Consider the following 24,579-nt stretch of genomic DNA (forward strand, 5'->3'; position numbering starts at 1 on the left):
CAAGCAGTGTGCGGAGGTGCCATGGTGGGCAAGATGCCCAATGTTACCTGGCCCGAAGGCTCCTTCGCGGAGATGGTGAAGGGGTGGCAGTCGGGTGGTTCTACATCACCGAGCCACGCAACACTGACTGGGCGGCGGCCCCCGAATTCCGATCTGGAATCCCGATGCGGCTCACCTCCTGGCAAGAGAGGGGCCTAACCTGGGGTCCCTCGAACGAGCTGACTGGGCTCCAGACGTGCGTCTAGAACATGATAGACAGGAAAATCAAGCTTGTCAACGTGATCCAGGTCATGCTCATTCGTCGGGTCCTTCCGTGCCAACGCCAGACTTGCTATCTGTGGGAGTATGATCCGGCCAAGCACCAGATGCTACTAGAGCTCTTCGGCACGACGCACGAAGACATCTGGAAAGTGCTCTTCAAGGCCGGCGGGACGCCATCGCCCACGACCGAGGACCACGGGCTCAGCATAAAACGCCAGGCTAATTCGGTAAGTTCTTTCATGTTTTCGAGGTATACCATTTACTAGCATATTTTGAGGAAAAAGCCTAAGCCTTCCTATCCACGTTTTCAGGCCTGGATCGAGGTAGCAGGGGGGCTTAACTGTCCGGCCCCGCTGCCCGAAGACCAAGAATTCCCATTACTGACGAAAATGCTATTTCCAGCACCTTATGAGGTGCCGGAGAAGATGGCCAAGAAATCGGCCAAAGGGGCCCAGAGGGGCCCTCGCCGAAAAGGCGCTTCGGACGTGACGTCCGAAGACGAGACTCACTCTTCGTCCACCGAAGACGATGATGAGGAGGAGGAAGAAGAAGACGACTCCCCACCCGAGGTGGGGAGGAAGAAGAGAACGGCCTCCACGAATCTGGAGGCGAAGGCGCCCAAGAGGGGGAGGGGCTCCCGCGCGGATAACTCCGCGTGGGATATCGATAGTAGTCCGGAGCGACCTCCCCGGACTAAGCCTTGGGCCACATCGTAAGTACCAAAATCCTTATGCGTACCCAAACGTCCGGCCTTTCCGGTTTTTAATATTGATATGTGTAAATTGTGTTATTCCAGTCCGGCCCGCGACGGCTCCCCGCGATCCTCGACAGAGGGTTCGCTAGACTCTAAGGAGATGGCTAGCATGTCTCCGCCACCTGCTCATTCTGTCTCGCCCAAGGGTGATGACGAGGTGGTGTCCCAAAGGACCTTCCCAGACTGGGGGGAGGTTCCGGAGACCGTCAGGGTGGCACCCCAGGATGACTCCTCGGCCGCCGGATACATGGAGGGAAAAGCCCCCATGGGGACTGGTGATGGTGGCCGGGTTCCATTCGGCCCTCAGCCGGATACCATTCCAGAGACCTTCACGGCTCCGGAGTCCAGCGAACGGACTTCCCCGAAAGGAGGAAGTGTGCCTGTTCCACCAGTGACCTCTGTCCAACCAGAGGCACTGGGTAATCTGCTGGAAACGCTGCAAGGCGCTTCCATTGTGGATGAACACCGTACCCTTATGGGTATGGTGATCGAAAAGGTTCAGTTCGCCAAAAGCGGACTGACCGAAGCCTGCCCTAGCCTTCTAACAGGCTTTGAGGTGAGTAATGTAATTGTAGGAAGAATATCACAGTGTAGACAGTAGCCCCTGATGCTCTGTTCGGTGTTGGGAAAGAAAAAGGTGAACAAAGGATCAAAAATAATTTTCGCAGGAGTCTAACATAAGGTGTCTATGTGAATAAGCAGGCATCGTTGCGGGCTACTACCGCTCATACTGCGGAGGTCTCTGGACTGAGGCAGAAACTGGAGCGGGCCGAGGAAGAGCTCGGCCTCGTGAAGAAGCACCTGGAGGATAGCCAAGGTATGCAGTAACCTGCGTGTAAATTTAATAAGGATGAATGGTCCGTGCGGACTAAAGTGTCATGAACTTTATTAGGGGCCACAACCGAGGTGGCAGCCCTCAAGAAGGCGTTAGCCGAGGCCGAGGACAAAGCAGCCAAGGAACACGCTGCGCGTGAGAAGCACGAGGCCCTGGTTAACAAGGCCCAGCAAGAGCTCCAGGACGCCGTCGAGAAGCTCGAGTCCTTGGAGCGCGATTTTAGGACGCAAGAGTCCGAACTTGCGAAGGCCCACCAGAGCGTGCAGGATGCCCCAGCCGAAGCCCAGAGTGCCCTCCAGGAAATCCAGGCGGCCAAGAAGATTGCAGCGGGTAAGGCTTTCACTATGCAAGGCAAGTATGCAAAGGAAACGGTTCGTGTACTTACCCGAACTTGTGTTTTCCAGGGGTTTTTACGGATCTGCCGCGCAGCATATTAGATGCTGCCGAGTTCTATCGGGCCAAAGAAGGGATGTCTATGGAGAAGCTGTTCTGGTCCCAATATCTTGGACCAGAACATCCGGTGCCCTTTAGCGACCAGTTGAAACAACTGGTCGAGCTGCACAAGTCGGCCGAGTTAGCCATGAAGGACCTGATAGTCCGGCTGTGGCCTGCCGAGCCTGTGCCTAGTAGCTACTTTGGACTTGTGAAGCGGCTTGTGAGTGCCTGCCCACGGCTTGAAGTCGTGAAGTGGTCGGTCTGCATTGAGGGTGCACAGATGGCATTCACGCGCGTCAAGACGCACTGGGCGAAGATGGATGCCAAGAAGTTGATGACCGAGGGGCCACCTGAGGGCAAGGAGCATCGTCGACCCGAGCTGTATTTCGATGGTGTCCTGGAGGGATCCCGCCTTGTGGCGGAGCAATGTGCGAAGGACGTGATATTCCCATGAAAACATTCGGGTTGTCCTGTAATACAAAACAAGATCTGTATGTAATATGATGCTTGTGATTAAATTTTACCTCCTGTGCGGCAGTTTAGTAAAATCTGAGGGTTGACCAGTCGTCGGCTTCTGGCCCCACGTAGATAGTACGGGGGTGTTCGGGATAAATCGAAACACTCTTTACTCCACATTTTGGTCCTTAAAGGAGGTGTTTAGTGCAACGAACAAGGCAATCAGACTATACGACCTTTATCACCCTCACTTAGCCATAGGAGTTTGACAATGAAAATTTCGGCGAAACCCCTGGTGTTCGGAAAGCCGAACTAGGGGCGCTATACACGCCTAGTCGGAGAAAAACCGATTCCTCGCATAAATCGGAAAAAATCTCTAGGGATTTGAAACCTCTCGAACAGCTGACCAGCTCTCGCCGCATCATGACAGTCAGTTTTCGGCTTTCTCTACTGAGGTGCTCGTCCGGAAGAACCGGGACACAATCGCAGTAGTTCTCCCTTTACTACCCTAGCTGATATAGCAGAACGTAAGGTAGTAAGCACAGGAGCCGGGCAACCCAACTATTGACCAAAGACATGATTCGGAGCCAATGCATGTAATGCTATAAGTTCGGGGTGCCGAACTGTACTGTAAAAGTGTTCGGGCTTTTGTTGCCGTAATGCAGGGTGTGATGAAGCCCCTGGCGCAGTAATACGTACCAGAGTGTACGTGTGCAATGAATAATAAATACATAGGTAAGAGAAAAAAGGGGGAAAATAAGTAATAAGCTGATGCTACCCTTTATTTGTAATGTGATTAATACGTCGAGGCATATTTGTACAAGTAATGCGATAAGCAAGGAAGGCTATTTAACATGCCATGACCAAGTGCGAGCTGCGTGCGGGTATGTAAAACAGGTATAGCAATCGTTAGCGGAGGCCACCTGGGGATTCCCTTGTACGCCAAACCTCCTTGCCTCCTTGGTGTGTCCGATAAACGGGTTGTCAGAGCGAAGGTGTGCGAATCTTGGGGTCGGTCGAGCCACACTGTGGATCGCGAGCTAGCTAGGCCTCCGTCAATACCTGTGGGATTTTGGGTGCGTAGTTATGCACGCGTGGTACGAATGCCACTACCTCATCGGGGCTGGGACTGAGGCTGAATTGCTAGTCGAGCTCTTGACGAGCCGAGCTGTCCTGTTGCAGTGTAGTCCGGATCCTCTTAATGATGTCCAGGGGCTCGGCAGCCGGATTATGGTGCTGCTTGAGAAGGCCGCTCTGTACCTCTACTGCTAGGGCGGCGGTGTGCTCCTCTGTACGGAGGGAGCGTTCCGTTTTTCCATTTACTGTTATGACGCCGCGTGGGCCAGGCATCTTGAGCTTGAGATAAGCATAGTGTGGCACTGTGCTGAATCTAGCAAACGCGGCTCGTCCGAGCAGTGCGTGGTAGCCGCTGCGGAAGGGGACGATATCGAAGATTAACTCTTCGCTTCAGAAGTTATCCGGGGAACCGAAGAACACCTCTAGTGTGATTGAGCCCGTACAACGGGCCTCTACGCCTGGTATGACTCCTTTAAAGGTAGTCTTTGTGGGCTTGATTCGTGAGGGATTAATGCCCATTTTGCGCATTGTATCCTGATAGAGCAGGTTGAGGCTGCTACCACCGTCCATTAGGACTCGTGTCAGGTAAAATCCGTCGATGATTGGGTCGAGGACCAGTGCGGCCGAACCGCCATGACGGATGCTAGTTGGGTGATCTCGACGATCAAAGGTGATCGGGAATGACGACCATGGATTGAATTTTGGGGCGACAAGCTCTACCGCATAGACGTCCCTGAGTGCGCGCTTGCGCTCCCTTTTGGGGATGTGTGTAGCATATATCATGTTCACCGTTTTCACTTGAGGGGGAAACTTTTTCTGCTCTCCAGTGTTCGGCTGCCAGGGCTCTTCGTCGTCGTCCTCGCTTTGCGATCCCATTTCCTTGTTCTCGGCATTCGACTTGCTGGCTTGCTTGAAAACCCGGCAATCTCTGTTGGTGTGGTTGACTGGTTTGTCTTGGTTGCCATGTATCTGGCACGGACGATCAAGTATGCGGTCCAACTTGGATGGTCCCTGACTGTTCCTTTTATAGGGTTTCTTCCGCTGGCCGGACTTGGGGCCGCTGAATCCAGCGTGAATTGTAGTGTTATCGGTATTATCGCCATTGCCTCGGCGTTTGTGTCTATTGTGCCGGAGTTTGCCGGTGCTGTTTTTGGCCTCGGAGGGGCCTGCCTTGCTGGCTGTGTTTTTGCTACGAGCCAGCCAGCTGTCCTCACCCGCGCAAAAGCGGGTCATGAGTGCCGTGAGGGCTGCCATGGATTTCGGCTTTGCTTGGCCGAGGTGGCGGGCGAGCCATTCGTCACGGATGCTGTGTTTGAAGGCCGCTAGGGCTTCGGCATCCGGATAGTCAATAATCTGGTTCTTTTTGGTTAGGAACCTAGTCCAGAATTTTCTGGCTGATTCTCCAGGTTGTTGAACTATATGACTTAAGTCATCGGCGCCTGGTGGCCGGACATAAGTACCTTGGAAGTGGTCAAGAAAAGCTTCTTCCAAGTCCTCCCAGCTGCCGATTGAATTTTCAGGCAGGCTGTTTAACCAGTGTCAAGCTGGCCCTTTGAGCTTTAGTGGGAGGTATTTGATGGCGTGGAGGTTGTCTCCACGGGCCATATGGATGTGGAGAATAAAATCCTCAAACCATACTGCGGGATCGGTTGCTCCGTCGTATGATTCAATGTTGACGGGCTTGAACCCCTTGGGGAATTCATGATCCATTACTTCATCTGTGAAGCAAAGAGGGTGTGTGGCGCCTCTATATCGGGCTGCGTCACGGCGCACCTCCGATGGAGTCCGCCTGCGGTTATCGGCTCGGGCGTGACTAGGTTTGTCACGTCCGAATAGGTAGCCGTCGTTGCGAGTCGAAAAACGTCCTCGCGATCCGTAGATTGATCTGGTGTGTCCTGCTCTACTGTCCAGGTCCTGCCGAAGGTCGTATGTATAATCCCGAGATGTTTTGTCTCTGTTTTTACGAGGCGGTGGGGCAGGCTGCTGTTCTGCCTGAGTTGCCGTTTTATCCCGACCGTGGGGTGGTCGGTCCGCCGCACTGTCCCGACCACGTGGTGGTCGTTCCGTATTGCGCGAGGGAGGTATGGGCTCCGGCGCCTCCTCATCAAACTGAGGTAGCAATCTGCGCTTTGGGTAACTCTTGGCTGGACGCTTGAGGCCATATTCTTCGGCTGCCAGGACATCAGTCCATCTGTCAATGAGTAGGTCTTGATCGGCTTGAAGCTGCTGCTGCTTCTTCTTCGGGCTTCTTGCAGTAGCTATTAGCTGGCGCTTGAAGCGCTCCTGCTCGAGGGGTGCCTTAGGCACGATGAAATCCTCGTTGCCGAGGCTCTCCTCATCCTCGGAGGGTGGACGATAACTATCGTCATCCGAGTCATTGGGCATGGCCTGTTTATTAGGGTTAACTTGCCCGTTTTCTTGTTGCTCCAACAGGGTCTTCATTGTTTTCAGCGTTGTCCGGAGTACTATTTTCTCCGGTGCCGGTGTTGCTGTCTTTTGAGCGACGTAACTTAGAACGGCGTTTAGGGCGCTGGCGCTTGGACTGTGTCTCAGGAGGTTTATTCTCAACTGGATCTTCTTTGTCATCGTCGCTAGCTTTTTTAGGTGTATCAACCATGTACACATTGTACGAAGAGGTGGCTGTCCAACATCCAGTGAACGGAGGGTCTTGGCCTTGCTCCTTGTCGGCATCGTCGTCCATACCGTCGATGTCTTCGGAGCCATAATCGAGCATGTCGGTTAAGTCCTCGACAGTGGCTATGAAGTGGGTGGTGGGTGGGAAGCGAAATTCTCCATCATCAGCCTCTAGTTCGAACCGGACATAGTTCGGCCGTGAGTCCCCCGCCAAGGACATGTTCTTTAATGAATTTAGCACACTGCCCAAGGGCGAGTGTTGGAAGACGTCTGCGGCGCTGAACTCGAAGATCGATGACCGGTCCAGCTCGGTGTCCGCAGACGTGCGTGGTTCGGAACTTATAGCCGGAAACGAGTCCGGAATTCCATTGACACAGATATTGCAAGGTGCTAAGTCTGTGTGCGGCTCCAACGCCGAGGATTCTGTGGCTTCGGATGGCGCAATCTGCTCCAGATCTAAGGCCGTAGCAGTTACAGGAACTATCTCTTGAATATGGTCCGATGACAGATTTAAGTCATGTTCATCAGAGCGAGGGGGAGCGATCGCCGTGGTCTCAAATCCATTGAAGATCAGGTCTCCACGGATATCCGCGATGTAGTTCAAGCTTCCAAATCTGACCTGGTGGCAGGGGCGTAGCTATCGATCTGCTCCAGGTGGCCAAGCGAGTTGGCCCGTAGTACGAGGCCGCCGAATACGAAAATCTGTCTGGGGAGAAAGGTTTCTCCTTGGACAGCGTCACTATAGACGATCGAAGGGGCCATCGAACCTTTAGTCGACGGCACAGTGGAACTCTCAATGAAAGCACCAATGTCGGTGTCAAAACCGGCGGATCTCGGGTAGGGGGTCCCGAACTGTGCGTCTAAGGTCGGTGGTTACAGGAGACAGGGGACACGATGGTTACAGGAGACAGGGGACACGATGGTTACCCAGGTTCGGGCCCTCTCTATGGAGGTAATACCCTACTTCCTACTTGATTAATCTTGATGAATATGAGTATTACAAGAGTTGATCTACCAGGAGATCGTAATGGCTAAACCCTAGAAGCCTAGCCTGTATGACTATGGTAATGAGTATATCCTTTCCGGACTAAACCCTCCAGTCTATATAGACACGGGGGGGGGGGGGTCTAGGGTTACATAGAGTCAGTTAAATGGAAAGGAATCTCCATAGTTGATCGCCAAGCTTGCCTTCCACGCCAAGGAGAGTCCTATCCGGACACGGGTACAGTCTTCGGCCTTCTTGTCTTCACAGCCCATCAGTCAGTCCATGGATAACGGTTTCTTTCTCACTTGATGATGTAGGAGCATCACATGAGGCTTTGTAAGCACCACTTGACTTGTTGTGAAGCTCTTCCTTATCCTTGAGTGACATCTCATGAGCAACAATTCTTCCAATGACCTCCGTTGGCTTGAGATCTTTGTAATTGGGAATCATTTGGATCAATGTGCACACGGTATGATATCTTACATCCAAGGCTCTTAGGATCTTCTTGATGATGAATCTATGGGTCATCTCTTCACTTCCTAAGCCGGCAATCTCATTTGTGATGAGAGCAAGCTTGGAGTACATTTCAGCGACACCTTCACCATCCTTCATTTTGAACTTGTCAAGTTGACTTTGAAGCACATCCAATTTGGATTCCTTGAGGAGTCGGTACCTTCATGCATATCAACCAAAGTATCCCAAATTTCCTTTGCATTCTCAAGATGGCTGATTTTGTTGAATTCTTCGGGGCACAATCCATTGAAGAGGATATCGCAAGCTTGAGCATTGTATTGCAGCATCTTCAACTCTTCCGCGGTAGCTTCACGGTTCGGTTCTCTCCCATCAAATAATTCACCTTGCAAGCCAATACACACAGTAGCCCAAACGGCGGGGTTATGTCCAAGAATATGCATTTTCATCTTATGCTTCCAACTAGCAAAATTAGTACCATCAAAGTAAGGACCTCTACGGTGATAATTTCCCTCGCTAGACGCCATACTCTCCTAGGTTGTAAAACCAAGGCTATGATCACCAAAAGCTATGGAAATCAAGGCAAATGGAGACCAAAGCTCTGATACCACTTGTAGGATCGAAAGTATGTCTAGAGGGGGGTGATTAGACTACTTGACCAAATAAAAATCAGCCTTTTCCCAATTTTAAGTCTTGGTAGATTTTAGCAACTTTAGAACAATTCAAGCAATCAACCTACACATGCAAGTCTAAGAGTATAGCAGCGGAATGTAAAACATTGCATATGAAGGTAAAGGGAGGAGTTTGGAGGGAGCAAACGCAATGTAGGCACGGAGATTTTTCCCGTGGTTCCGATAGGTGGTGCTATCGTACATCCACGTTGATGGAGACTTCAACCCATGAAGGGTAACGGTTGCGCGAGTCCACGGAGGGCTCCACCCATGAAGGGTCCACGAAGAAGCAACCTTGTCTATCCCACCATGGCCATCGCCCACGAAAGACTTGCCTCACTAGGGTAGATCTTCACGAAGTAGGCGATCTCCTTGCCCGTACAAACTCCTTGGTCCAACTCCACAATCTTGACGGAGGCTCCCAAGTGAGACCTAACCAATCTAGGAGACACCACTCTCCAAAAGGTAATAGATGGTGTGTTGATGATGAACTCCTTGCTCTTGTGCTTCAAATGATAGTCTCCCCAACACTCAACTCTCTCTCACAGATTTGGATATGGTGGAAAGATGATTTGAGTGGAAAGCGACTTGGGGAAGGCTAGAGATCAAGATTCTTGTGGTTGGAATGGAATATCTTGGTCTCAACACATGAGTAGGTGGTTCTTTCTCATAAAATGTATGCTAGAAGTGTAGGCACGTTCTGATGGCTCTCCTCACAAATGAAGAGTGGGTGGAGGGGTATATATAGCCTCCACACAAAATCTAACAGTTACACAATTCACCAAACTCGGTGGGCCCGAATCACAAAACTCGGCCAGACCAATTCAGTTCAAAATGTGAACGTTAGGCTTTTCGGTGGGACCGACATGTCAACTCGGTGGGACCGATGTCATTAGGGTTAGGGAATAATGTAATCTCGGTGAGACTGATTACACAAACTAGGTGGGACCGACTTTGGTAACAAGCTAACCAGAGAGTTGGTCAGGCAAACTCGGTGGGACCGATTCGCTCATTTCTGTGAGACCGAAATGTTACGAAGGGGAAACAGAGAGTTTGCATTACAAACTCGGTGGGACTGATCGCTCAACTCAGTTAGTCTGAAACGTTACGAAGGGAAACAGAGAGTTTGCAATCCCATCTCGGTGAGACCGAGATCCCTATCGGTGAGACCGAAGTGACTAGGGTTTCTGGAAGTGGCTATGTCAAATGAGCTAGGTGGCGCCGGATAGATCAAATCGGTGGGGCTGAGTTTGACTTTTGGTTTGGGACATGTGTGGATATGAGAAAGTGGTTGAGGGTTTGTGGAGCATATCACTAAATATTTTGAGCAAGTAAGCCATTAAGCAACACCTCATCCCCTTTTAATAGTATTGGCTTTTCCTATGGACTCAATGTGATCTTGGATCACTAAATTGAAAATGTAGAGTCTTGATCTTGAGCCAATGTGTGTCCTTCGCATTTTGAGGGGTCCACATCTCTAATCCATGCCATGCCAATCATTGAACTTCCTGAACTAGTCATCTTGAAGTAGCATTAGTTCAATGAGCTATATGTTGTTAGTAATTACCAAAACCACCCAGGGATAGTTGCACTTTCAATCTCCCCCTTTTTGGTAATTGATGACAACATATAGATCAAAGCTTCGACAAATGATAATAAGATTGAAATACATCGTCGCTTTGAGAAGTATGTGATAAGCAAGAGCTCCCCCTAAATTTGTGCATTATTTAATATTTTCTTTTGAATGCAAATGCACAATCGATTAGGATCATGGGTTACTCTTCCATGTCACATACATCTTGGTGGAGCGCTCAAAATGATAGGAATTAAAACATGCACTCATCACCAAGCAAAGTGAATGATCATATAGGGATATAAGAGATAATATCATCCAAGCCAACATTAAAGTATGATATGATCAAACACATGATCATATAAGTATCTCACACGCAGATATAAAGTATCAAACGAGCACACACAAAAGTTCAACCAAATAGCAAGAGAGACAAAAAGCAACACTCTCTCTCGAAGCCTATGATCTATACATTTCTCCCCCTTTGGCAACAAGTTACCAAAAAGTTCGAAAATGCATAGTGCTATGCGTCTCTCAGGCTTGGTCTGGAATCTTTGGTTTCAGTTTTCTCAGCACTTGGGCTTCTGCATCTTCTTCTTCAACTTCAGGCACAAGGGCTTGTTCTTCTCTTCAGCTGGGATATTTCTGGTGCTTCTCTTGGGCTTAGAAGGCTTCTGAGCTTGAGTAGTAGCTTTGGGAGCAGTTTTGGGCTTTGATGGAGCAGCCCCTGACTTGATTGCATCCCCCATAAGCTTCTGGGACTTGGGTGCTGGTGCATCCTCTTCCTCTTCATCTTCATCATCAGCTTTTCTCATAGAGGGATACCCAAGCACCTTTGCAATTGTTGTCCTTGATTTCTTCCTTTTCCTTTGTCCTTCTCCAGGTGCCTCATCATCACTATGTTGTTCAATGGTGAACTTCATAGTTTCCTTTGTAGGAACTTTCCTAGGCTTGGACATTGGAACTCTTTTGGCAGGAACCTTCTTGTGCAAACTAGGCTTGGTTGCAGCAGCAGTGCCATATTCCTTCTTCAGCACTTTCTTCTTGGAGCTCACTTCCTCCTCAACAGCCACATAGTCCTCATCCTCAGAATCTGAGGTTCTCTTCTTCCTAGATCTGGTGGCTGCCTTGGGCAAATTACTTGGAGTGCTCCTGCTTCCCTCATCATAGCTGCTTGAGGGACAAGTGCCCTCACTCATTTGCACTTGCTCTTCTGATTTATTCTGGCTATCACTCTGGTCAGACATCTTGGCAAGCAAACTGACATCAAACCCTGTGAATAGATATAGATGAGGTAGAATAGATGAGCATCACAAAGTACAGAGTTTTTGCAAAACAGATGAGTCAAAAACTTAGTTTTAGTTCTCCACAGAAAGCATTTCGGAGCTACCGATTTCTTAAACTCGGTGACACCAAAGCAACTTTTGGACTCTAAACTAGTGAACTCGGTCAGACCAAGTCATAGTTCTGTGGCTCCGAGATTGCTAGGGTTTCACAGAGAACTGAACTCGGTCGCACCGATCTGCAATTTTCGGTCAAACAGAAAAGCGCATGTGCAATGGCCTAAGCCAAATCGGTGAGACCGATTTCTACAACTCGGTCAGTCCGAGATGAGTTCGGCGGAAACCTAATCCTAAATTTTTGAATCAAACCTAACCTGAAGGAAGTTTTCTCTGGATAGATTGATTTCATACGTGGTAATGATCATGGTAAAGCAATGTGCAAAGAATCGGAGTAAGGGATTAGCACAAAGGATCGAACTCATACCCTAGTTCGGCGGGAGTTCGCTACGGCAACAACGGCGGGGCAGAATCCCGTTGACGGCGATGGAAACCAGCGGCGGGAGGTCGCTGGCAATGAGGAGACGATCCGAAGACCCGAGGCGGCAAAGCAGGACACGCGTGGGCTGAGGGGTTTTGAAGAAATTTCCAAAATCTCACCCTTGGGTATATATATCCTGACCCTGTCGGTGTGACCGAGTGGAACAACTCGGTGGCACAGAGATGCAGAATCGCAAGCGGTTACTGCAACTCGGTATGACCAAAAAGTTCAAATCGGTTGCACCGAGATTGAAAACCTAGATCAACTTAGTGAACGCGGTGTGATCGAAGTGGGTGGATCGGTCATACCGAAATGCACAGAGAGGTTTTGGAAGTTTAAGTCTATGACGAATCAGGGACTCCGAGTGCTCCTCACACAGAGTGGTTCGAATCTGACTTGATCAAACTTTGTGATGTAGCATGAATAGAGTTTGAGACGAGAAAAGCATAGATAGCTAGAGGAGGTGCTTAGGCATTCTTGTCCATCCACTTGGCGAAAGAGAAAAAGCCAAACAATCAAAGCAACAAGTGGATCTCCTCGAATGAATAAAATATGCAATCAACATGCTCACACAATAAAATGGCAAATGAAATATGTGACAAAGCATGCACAAAGACTCTAGCATCTATCAAGCAATTGGCGATGACTAGGTCATCTATATATGAGTATATTGAGTTAGGAGCCAAATGAGAACATTTGATATTTGATCATAGGTCATACTCATCATTTAAGCACAAGTGGGGTTACCACTTTTACATAAAGCATTGTTGTGTTCACATCATTAGAGTTGCTTTAGCTCAATTGATTAGAGTAAAGCTCCCCCTATATGTGATATCCCCCCTAAGAGGGATAACTAACCTTGGGTTTTGTCGATGATGACTTCATGTAGATGTTGAAGATGTGGATGCTCAATGTTGATGTAGATCATTTGGAGCAATCCATTGGAGTGTGTTGCACTTTCAATACCTACACGGGTTAGTCCCACAAGGAACAAACAAGGATATCCATAGACATAGAGTGATACACACAAGATGATGTCCATGAAAGCATTAGGTTACCTTGTCCCTTGTCTTACCAACAAGAGGGTTTGTGACTCCTTGAACTAGTGCAATATGTGGAAGTCGTTTGCACTTGTCCTTGCCAAAATGATATGAGTGAAGTATGTTGGCGAAGTCACCCTCAAGAACTCTCTAGTTCTTCTTCTTCGGGATCCACATCATCTTGATGGGAATCCTTGGAGTTGTAGTCGTACTTGACGTAGTAGAATTTGATGTAGTCTTGGAACCCACTTGACCAAGGCCTTAGGAGCTTCTTAAAATGCATCAATCTCCTCTTGAAGCTTGTCCTTGCCTTTTTGCTTGTGGTCTTGTGGTGGAAGATCATCTTGAGCTTGTGTCCCTTGGAAAGAAGTAGGATCATACTTCTCTTTTTGAGGAACAAACTTCGTCTTGGGGTATTGATATTCTTCCCACTCAACTCCATTGGCATTTAACTTTCATTCAAAACCAACACCTTGATTCTTCCAGTGCCTTCCTTTCTTACGTACAATTTCCTCAAATTGCTTACTTTCGGCAAGGCTCTTGTAAACACCTTTCTCTATAATTCCCTTCAATAAGCTATTTTCTTTCTCAAGTGTAACTTGGCTAAGAGAATCATTAGTGGAATCAAGAGAACTACTAGAAGCAACAACATTGGATTTAGCATTATTATTGTTACTACTAGATGAAGAATCTTTCTTGCTCTTGTTGCTAGATTTAACTTGTGGCATGTAAGTAGACAAGAGTAAACGCTTGGCAATGTAATAAGAACTTTTCTTGCGAAGATCATCATTGATTGCTTTTAAGAACCCATGCTCTTGCTCAAGGTTGAGCTTTTCAAAGCGTAGCTTTTCATGAGTCTTTAAAAGTTCTCGATGATCTTCCAAGGTAGTTTCATGAGCTAAATTAATTAAGAGTGGTTAGTTCTTTAGTTAGACGCTCAATCTCCTTCTTATCATCATCATTCATTTTATCTTGATTATCATGATTAATAGCAAGTTCATCATAGTTTTCATCACTAGAGTTGTCAACAAGTAAATCATCATCACCTAGCAAATCATCTTCATCAGCATTGAAATCAACATACTCGGGGTGTGATACCTTTGGGCCTTTAGCCATGAAGCATCTTCCAATTCCTTCATTTGGTGAGTCAAATATGTCATAGGAGTTGGTTGACACAAGTGCTAGACCGGCAAAACGTTCATCTTGAGTATATTCGGAGTCAGAGTGATAACTTCTTTCGGAGTGATGATCGGAGTCGGAGTCGGATACCCATTCACCAACATGAGCTTGATGTCTTCATTTTGTGTAGCTCCTTGATGATTTGTCCTTCCTTTCCGAATCCTTGCTTCTCCGAGATGTTCTTTCTTCATAACGATCATCTCTACTCCTCCTCTCTCTAGGTGGTGATTCTTCTCTTCTACTTCTCCTTTTGGGTGAATCTTCTCTTCTTTTGTAGGGGGTCATACACTCATTGGAGTAGTGTCCGGGTCTTCCACAATTGTAGCAATTACGCTCATGACTCGAAGATCTTTTGTCATTGTAGGACCTTGACTTGGAACTTCTTTCCTTGCTTCTACTCTTGTAGAACTTGTTGAAATTCTTCACCATTAGGCTCAATTCCTCATTGAAGGTTTCTTTCTCACTTGATGATGTAGGAGCAACACATGAGGCTTTGTAAGCACCACTTGACTTGTTGTGAAGCTCTTCCTTATCCTTGAGTGACATCTCATGAGCAACAATTCTTCCAATGACCTCCGTTGGCTTGAGATCTTTGTAATTGGGCATCATTTGGATCAATGTGCACACGGTATCATATTTTCCATCCAAGGCTCTTAGGATCTTCTTGATGATGAATCTATGGGTCATCTCTTCACTTCCTAAGCCGGCAATCTCATTTGTGATGAGAGCAAGCCTGGAGTACATTTCAGCGACACCTTCACCATCCTTCATTTTGAACTTGTCAAGTTGACTTTGAAGGACATCCAATTTGGATTCCTTGACTGAGTCGGTACCTTCGTGCATATCAATTGAAGTATCCCAAATTTCCTTCACATTCTCAAGACGGCTGATTTTGTTGAATTCTTCGGGGCACAATCCATTGAAGAGGATATCACAAGCTTGAGCATTGTATTGCAGCATCTTCAACTCTTCCGCGGTAGCTTCACGTTTCGGTTCTCTCCCGTCAAATAATTCACCTTGCAAGCCAATACACACAATAGCCCAAACGACGGGGTTATGTCCAAGAATATGCATTTTCATCTTATGCTTCCAACTAGCAAAAATAGTACCATCAAAGTAAGGACCTCTACGTTGATAATTTCCCTTGCTAGACGCCATACTCTCCTAGGTTGTAAAACCAAGGCTATGATCACCAAAAGCTATGGAAATCAAGGCAAATGGAGACTAAAGCTCTGATACCACTTGTAGGATCGAAAGTATGTCTAGAGGGGGGGTGATTAGACTACTTGACCAAATAAAAATCTAGCCTTTTCCCAATTTTATGTCTTGGCAGATTTTAGCAACTTTAGAACAATTCAAGCAGTCAACCTACACATGCAAGTCTAAGAGTATAGCAGCGGAATGTAAAACATTGCATATGAAGGTAAAGGGAGGAGTTTGGAGGGAGCAAACGCAATGTAGACACGGAGATTTTTTTCCCGTGGTTCCGATAGGTGGTGCTATCGTACACCACGTTGATGGAGACTTCAACCCACGAAGGGTGACGGTTGCGCGAGTCCATGGAGGGCTCCACCCATGAAGGGTCGACTAAGAAGCAACCTTGTCTATCCCACCATGGCCATTGCCCATGAAGGACTTGCCTCACTAGGGTAGATCTTCACGAAGTAGGCAATCTCCTTCCCCGTACAAACTCCTTGGTCCAACTCCACAATCTTGACAGAGGCTCCCAAGTGACACCTAACCAATCTAGGAGACACCACTCTCCAAAAGGTAATAGATGGTATGTTGATGATGAACTCCTTGCTCTTGTGCTTCAAATGATAGTCTCCCCAACACTCAACTCTCTCTCACAGATTTGGATATGGTGGAAAGATGATTTGAGTGGAAAGCAACTTGGGAAAGGCTAGAGATCAAGATTCTTGTGGTTGGAACGGAATATCTTGGTCTCAACACATGAGTAGGTGGTTCTCTTTCAGAAAATATATGCTGGAAGTGTAGGCACGTTCTGATAGCTCTCCTCACGAATGAAGAGTGGGTGGATGGGTATATATAGCCTCCACACAAAATCTAACCGTTACACACAATTCACCAAACTCGGTGGGACCGAATCAGAAAACTTGGTCGGACCGATTCAGGTCAAAATGTGAACGTTAGGCTTTTCGGTGGGACCGACATGTCAACTCGGTGGGACCGATGTCATTAGGGTTAGGGCATAACGTAATCTCGGTGAGACCGATTACACAAACTTGGCGGGACCGACTTTGGTAATAAGCTAACCAGAGAGTTGGTCAGGCAAACTCGGTGGGACCGATTCGCTCATTTCGATGAGACCAAAATGTTACGAAGGGGAAATAGAGAGTTTGCATTACAAACTCGGTGGGACCGATCGCTCATCTCGATTAGACCGAAACGTTACGAAGGGAAACAGAGAGTTTGCAATCCCATCTCGGTGAGACCGAGATCCCTATCGGTGAGTCCGAAGTGACTAGGTGGCTATGTCAAATGAACTCGGTGGCGCCGGATAGATCAAATCGGTGGGGCCGAGTTTGACTTTTGGTTTGGGACATATGTGGATATGAGAAAGTGGTTGAGGGTTTGTGGAGCATATCACTAAGAATTTTGAGCAAGTAAGCCATTAAGCAACATCTCATCCGCTTTTAATAGTATTGGCTTTTACTATGGACTCAATGTGATCTTGGATCACTAAACTGAAAATGTGGAGTCTTGAGCTTGAGCCAATGTGTGTCCTTAGCATTTTGAGGGGTCCACATTTCTAACCCATGCCATGCCAATCATTGAACTTCCTGAAATAGACATCTTGAAGTAGCATTAGTTCAGTGAGCTATATGTTGTTAGTAATTACCAAAATCACCCCGGGATAGTTGCACTTTCAGTAGCTAACTGTGGTTCCGGTCGAGGTGAAGATACCCTGAACAAACCCCTCAAAGGATTCTTTTCCATAGTAACAAGTGACAATAAATTTCAGCACACTATATAAATGTTTCCTTACCAAATTCCACTTACCAAAGGCGCTTCACTCATCGACAATGGCGCCATAAAATAGCCTTGATGACCCACAAGTATAGGGGATCAATTGTAGCTCTTTTCGATTAGTAACAGTGTCGAACCCAACGAGGAGCAGAAGGAAATGACAAGTGGTTTTCAGCAAGGTAATGTCTGCAAGTGCTGAAATTGTAAGTAGCGAAGTAGTTTGATAGCAAGATAATTTGTGATATGTGATACGTCCATGCTTTTATATCGATATTTATTGCATTATGGGCTGTTATTACACATTATGTCACAATACTTATGCCTATTCTCTCTTATTTTACAAGGTTTACATAAGGAGGGAGAATGCCGGCAGCTGGAATTCTGGGCTGGAAAAGGAGCAAATATTAGAGACCTATTCCGCACAACTCCAAAAGTCGTGACACTCCACGAAAGTTATTTTTGGAAATAATAAAAAATACCGAGTGGAAGAAATACGTCAGGGGGGCCTCCACCTGTCCACATGGGAGGGGGGCGCGCCCTACCCCCCTGGGCGCGCCCCTCTGCCTCGTGGGCCCCCTGTTGGCCCTCCGGTGCCCATCTTCTACTATATGAAGTCTTTCATCCGAAGAAAAATCATAAGCAAGCTTTCGGGACGAGACTCCGCCGCCACGAGGCGGAACCTTGGCGGAAACAATCTAGGGCTCCGGCAGAGCTGTTCTGCCGGGGACACTTCCCTCCGGGAGGGGGAAATCATCGCCATCGTCATCACCAACGCTCCTCTCATCGGGAGAGGGCAATCCCCATCAACATCTTCACCAGCACCATCTCCTCTCAAACCCTAGTTCATCTCTTGTATCCAATTCTTGTCTCATAGTCTGGGATTGGTACCTGTAGGTTGCTAGTAGTGTTGATTACTCCTTGTAGTTGATGCTAGTTGGTTTATTTGGTGGAAGATCATATGTTCAGATCCTATATGCATATTAATACTCCTCTGATTATGAACATGAATATGCTTTGTGAGTAGTTACGTTTGTTCCTGAGGACATGGGAGAAGTCTTGCTATTAGTAGTCATGTAATTTGGTATTCGTTCGATATTTTGATGAGATGTATGTTGTCTATCCTCTAGTGGTGTTATGTGAACGTTGACTACATGACACTTCACCATTATTTGGGCCTAGAGGAAGGCATCGGGGAGTAATAAGTAGATGATGGGTTGCTAGAGTGACAGAAGCTTAAACCCTAGTTTATGTGTTGCTTCATAAGGGGCTGATTTGGATCCATATGTTTCATGCTATGGTTAGGTTTACCTTAATACTTTTGTTGTAGTTGCGGATGCTTGCAATAGAGGTTAATCATAAGTGGGATGCTTGTCCAAGTAAGGGCAGCACCCAAGCACCGGTCCACCCACATATCAAATTATCAAAGTACCAAACGCGAATCATATGAACGTGATGAAAACTAGCTTGACGATAATTCCCATGTGTCCTCGGGAGTGCTTTTCTCTATATAAGAGTTTGTCCAGGCTTGTCCTTTGCTACGAAAAGGATTGGGCCGCCTTGCTGCACTTTATTTACTTTTGTTACTTGTTGCTCGTTACCAATTATCCTATCACAAAACTATCAGTTACCTATTATTTCAGTGCTTGCACAGAATACCTTGCTGAAAACCGCTTATCATTTCCTTCTGCTCCTCGTTGGGTTCGACACTCTTACTTATCGAAAGGACTACGATAGATCCCCTATACTTGTGGGTCATCAAGACTCTTTTCTGGCGCCGTTGCCGGGGAGTGAAGCGCCTTTGGTAGGTGGAATTTGGTAAGGAAAAATTTATATAGTGTGCTAAAATTTACTGTCACTTGTTACTATGGAAAGTAATCCTCTGAGGGGCTTGTTCGGGGTATCTTCACCCCGACCAGTAGAGCAAAGAGTTGCTCCTCAACCTACTGAACCTACTCAAAATGAAAATGTCCACTTTGAAATTCCTTCGGGTATGTTAGAAAAACTGCTAGCTAATCCTTTTGCAGGAGATGGAACAAAGTATCCTGATGAGCACCTAATATATGTGGATGAAGTTTGTGGATTATTTAAGCTTGCAGGTATACCCGGTGATTTTATTAAGAAGAAGATCTTCCCTTTATCTTTGAAGGGAGATGCATTGACATGGTATAGGCTATGTGATGATACGGGGTCATGGAACTACAAACGATTGAAATTGGAATTTCATCAGAAGTTTTATCCTATGCATCATGTTCATCGTGATCGCAATTATATATATAATTTTTGGCCTCGCGAAGGAGAAAGCATCGCTCAAGCTTGGGGGAGGCTTAAATCAATGTTATATTCATGCCCCAATCATGAGCTCTCAAGAGAAATGATTATTCAAAAAATTTATGCTCGGCTTTCTGATAACAATCGCACCATGCTCGATACTTCTTGTGCTGGCTCTTTTATGATGAAGACTATTGAATTCAAATGGGATTTATTGGATAGAATTAAACGCAACTCTGAAGATTGGGATCTCGACGAAGGTAAGGAGTCAGGTATGACACCTAAGTTTGATTGTGTTAAATATTTTATGGATACCGATGTTTTCCGTAAATTTAGCACTAAATATGGACTTGACTCTGAGATAGTAGCTTCTTTATGTGAATCTTTTGCTACTTATGTTGATCTCCCCAAGGAGAAGTGGTTTAAATATCATCCTCCCATAGAAGTAAAAGTAGTTGCACCTGTTAAACTTGAAGAAAAGACTGTCACTTATAATGATCCTATTGTTCCTACTTCTTATGTTGAGAAACCACCTTTCCCTGTTAGAATAAAGGATCATGCTAAAGCTTCAACTGTGGTCCGTAAAAGCAATATTAGAACTTATACACCTCCTGGGCAAATTAAAGTTGAACCTAATATTGCTATTGTTAAAGATCTCTTGTCTGATAATATTGATGGGCATGTTATTCATTTCTGTGATGAAACTGCTATAATTGCCAAACCTTGTGCTAAAGATAAACATAGACCTGTGGTAGGCATGCCTGTTATTTCTGTTAAAATAGGAGATCATTGTTATCATGGCTTATGTGATATGGGTGCTAGTGCTAGTGCAATACCTTTTGACTTATACAAAGAAATTATGCATGATATTGCACCTGCTGAGTTAGAAGATATTGCTGTCACAATTAAACTTGCCAATAGAGATACTATTTCACCAATGGGAATTCTTAGAGATGTTGAAGGCTTGTGTGGGAAAACTAAATATCCTGCTGATTTTCTTGTTCTTGGTTTCCCACAAGATAGCTTTTGTCCCATTATATTTGGTAGACCCTTCTTGAACACCGTTAATGCTAAGATAGACTGCGAAAAGGATGTTGTTACTATTGGTCTAGGTGATATGTCTCATGAGTTTAATTTTTCTAAATTTCGTAGACAACACCGTGAAGAGGAATTACCTAGTAAGGTGAAATTATTGGTCTTGCTTCTATTGCCATACCTCCTAGTGATCCTTTAGAACAATATTTGCTAGACCATGAAAATGATATGTTTATGAATGAAAGAAGGGAAATAGATGAAGTATTCTTTAAACAGGAACCCATCCTGAAACACAATTTTCCTGTTGAAATCCTAGGGGATCCTCCTCCACCCAAGGGTGATCCCGTGTTTGAGCTTAAACCGTTACCTGATACTCTTAAATATGCTTATCTTGATGAGAAAAAGATATATCCTGTTATTATTAGTGCTAACCTTTCAGAGCATGAAGAAGAGAGATTACTGAAAACTCTAAAGAAGCACCGTGCTGCTATTGGATATACTCTTGATGATCTTAAGGGCATTAGTCCCACTCTATGTCAACATAAAATAAATTTGGAGGAAGATGCCAAACCAGTTCGTGATCATCAATGACGGCTGAATCCTAAGATGAAGGAAGTGGTAAGAAAAGAAATACTAAAGCTCCTTGAGGCAGGTATAATTTATCCCGTTGCTGATAGTCAGTGGGTAAGTCATGTCCATTGTGTCCTTAAGAAGGGAGGTATCATCGTCGTTCCTAATGATAAAGATGAGTTGATCCCGCAAAGAATTATTACAGGTTATAGGATGGTAATTGATTTCCGTAAATTAAATAAGGCTACTAAAAAGATCATTACCCCTTACCATTTATCGATCAAATGCTAGAAAGATTATCCAAACATACACATTTTTGCTTTCTAGATGGTTATTCTGGTTTCTCTCAAATACCTGTGTCAGCCAATGATCAATCAAAGACTACTTTTACTTGCCCTTTTGGTACTTTTGCTTATAGACGTATGCCTTTTGGTTTATGTAATGCACCTGCTACCTTTCAAAGATGCATGATGGCTATATTCTCTGACTTTTGTGAAAAAATTTGTGAGGTTTTCATGGACGATTTTTCCGTCAATGGATCCTCTTTTGATGATTGCTTGAGCAACCTTGTCGAGTTTTGCAGAGATGTGAAGAAACTAATCTTGTCCTGAATTGGGAAAAGTGCCACTTTATGGTTAATGAAGGTATTATCTTGGGGCATAAAGTTTCTGAAAGAGGTACTGAGGTTGATAAAGCCAAGGTTGATGCTATTGAAAAGATGCCATGTCCCAAGGACATCAAAGGTATAAGAAGTTTCCTTGGTCACGCCGGATTTTATAGGAGGTTCATTAAGGACTTCTCAAAAATTTCTCGGCCTCTGACTAATTTATTACAAAAAGATATACCATTTGTCTTCGATGATGATTGTGTAGAAGCATTTGAAATACTTAAGAAAGCATTGATTTCTGCACCTATCGTTCAGCCACCTGATTGGAATTTACCCTTTGAAATTATGTGTGATGCCAGTGATTATGCTGTAGGTGCTGTTCTAGGGCAAAGAGTTGATAAGAAATTAAATGTTATTCAATATGCTAGTAAGACTCTAGATAATGCTCAGAGAAATTATGCTACTACTGAAAAGGAATTCTTAGCAAACGTATTTGCTTGTGATAAGTTCAGACCTTATATTGTTGATTCTAAAGTAACCATTCACACGGATCATGCTGCTATTAAATATCTTATGGAAAAGAAGGATGCTAAACCTAGACTTATTAGATGGGTTCTCTTGCTACAAGAATTTGATTTGCATATTGTTGATAGAAAGGGAGCTGAGAACCCCGTTGCAGACAACTTGTCTAGGTTAGAAAATGTTCTTGATGACCCACTACCTATTGATGATAGCTTTCCGGATGAACAATTAAATGTCATAAATGCTTCTCGTACTGCTCCACGGTATGCTGATTATGCTAATTATATTGTTGCTAAATTTATACCACCTAGTTTCACATACCAGCAAAAGAAAAAGTTTTTCTATGATTTGAGACATTACTTTTGGGATGACCCACATCTTTATAAAGGAGTAGATGGTGTTATTAGACATTGTGTACCTGAGCATGAACAGGAACAGATCCTACGCAAGTGTCACTCCGAGGCTTATGGAGGACACCACGCTGGAGATAGAACTGCACATAAGGTATTGCAATCCGGTTTTTATTGGCCTACTCTCTTCAAGGATGCACATAAGTTTGTCTTATCTTGTGATGAATGTCAAAGAATTGGTAATATTAGTAGACATCAAGAAATGCCTATGAACTATTCACTTGTTATTGAACCATTTGATGTTTGGGGCTTTGATTATATGGGACCTTTTCCTGCCTCTAATGGTTAAACACATATTTTAGTTGCTGTTGATTACGTTACTAAGTGGGTAGAAGCTATTCCAACTAGTAGTGCTGATCATAACACTTCTATTAAGATGCTCAATGAAGTTATTTTCCCGAGGTTTGGAGTCCCTAGATATTTAATGACTGATGGTGGTTCACATTTTATTCATGGTGCTTTCCGTAAAATTCTTGCTAAATATGATGTTAATCATAGAATTGCATCTCCCTATCACCTGCAGTCTAGTGGTCAAGTAGAATTGAGTAATAGAGAGCTCAAATTAATTTTGCAAAAGACTGCTAATAGATCTAGAAAGAACTGGTCCAAGAAACTTGATGATGCATTATGGGCCTATAGAACTGCATATAAAAATCCTATGGGTATGTCTTCGTATAAAATGGTTTATGGAAAAGCATGTCACTTACCTCTCGAACTAGAACATAAGGCATATTGGGCTATTAAAGAGCTCAATTATGATTTCAAACTTGCCGGTGAGAAGAGGTTATTTGATATTAGCTCACTTGATGAATGGAGAACCCAAGCCTATGAAAATGCCAAGTTGTTTAAAGAAAAAGTTAAAAGATGGCATGACAAAAGAATACAAAAGCGTGAGTTTAATGTAGGTGATTATGTATTGCTATACAACTCTCGTTTAAGATTTTTTGCAGGAAAACTTCTCTCTAAATGGGAAGGTCCTTACGTTATCGAGGAGGTCTATCATTCCGGTGCCATAAAAATCAACAACTTCGAAGGCACAAATCCGAAGGTGGTGAACGGTCAAAGAATCAAACACTATATCTCAGGTAATCCCATAAATGTTGAAACAAATGTTATTGAAACAGTAACCCCGGAGGAATACATAAGGGACACTTCCCGGAACGTTTCAGACTCCAAAAAGGAATAGGTATGTGGTACGGTAAGTAAACCGACTTCAAAACAGTTCTAATGGCAATTTTTCTCCATTTTGGAATATTTAGAAAAAAAATAGAAAAATAAGAAGCAGTCCAGGAAGGACATGAGGCCTCCACGAGGGTGGAGGGCGCGCCCTACTCCCCTGGGCGCGCCCCCTGCCTCGTGGGCACCTCGTGTGCTCTCCGGACTCCGTTTTCTTGCACGATACATATTTTGGTCGGTAAAAATTCATTATATAATCTCCCGAAGGTTTTGACTCCTGTATCACGCAAATGTCCTCTGTTCTTGTTTCGAGCTGTTTTTCTGACAGATCTAGATCATCATGACGTCTCCAAGTGCCCCCATGGACAAGTTCTTCGAGAAGGTCATCAATCCCTACCTCGCGGAGGTGCTGCAACACCCTCAAACCATTTAGACGCATGAGGGGGTGTTGCACATCCGCGATGTTAAGGGACCACGGAGGACCGGAAGCGTGGAGACAAGGCTTGAAGCAATGGAGCAGCAAGTTTTCAAGTGCCAAGAGATGATGGAGCGTGGACTTGATTCCAATCACATAATGATCACGGAGTTCACCAACAACCACAAGCTGGATGCCAAGGACATTGGGGAGGCCATCTTCAAGCTCCACGAGAAAATCGAGCACCTCCAAGCCCAAATTTATGACCTGCAAAACCAAAACTGTGAGTATGAATATAGATTCAAGAGGATGAGTTTGGCTGCAGATTTAAGGATCCCAGAGACTCGATCATCCTTCTATGATGGTGAGCCTATGCCTTGGAAGACGGATGAC

This window comes from Aegilops tauschii, chromosome 1 (assembly GCF_002575655.3).
Source record: "Aegilops tauschii subsp. strangulata cultivar AL8/78 chromosome 1, Aet v6.0, whole genome shotgun sequence".
NCBI classification, from domain to species: domain Eukaryota; kingdom Viridiplantae; phylum Streptophyta; class Magnoliopsida; order Poales; family Poaceae; genus Aegilops; species Aegilops tauschii.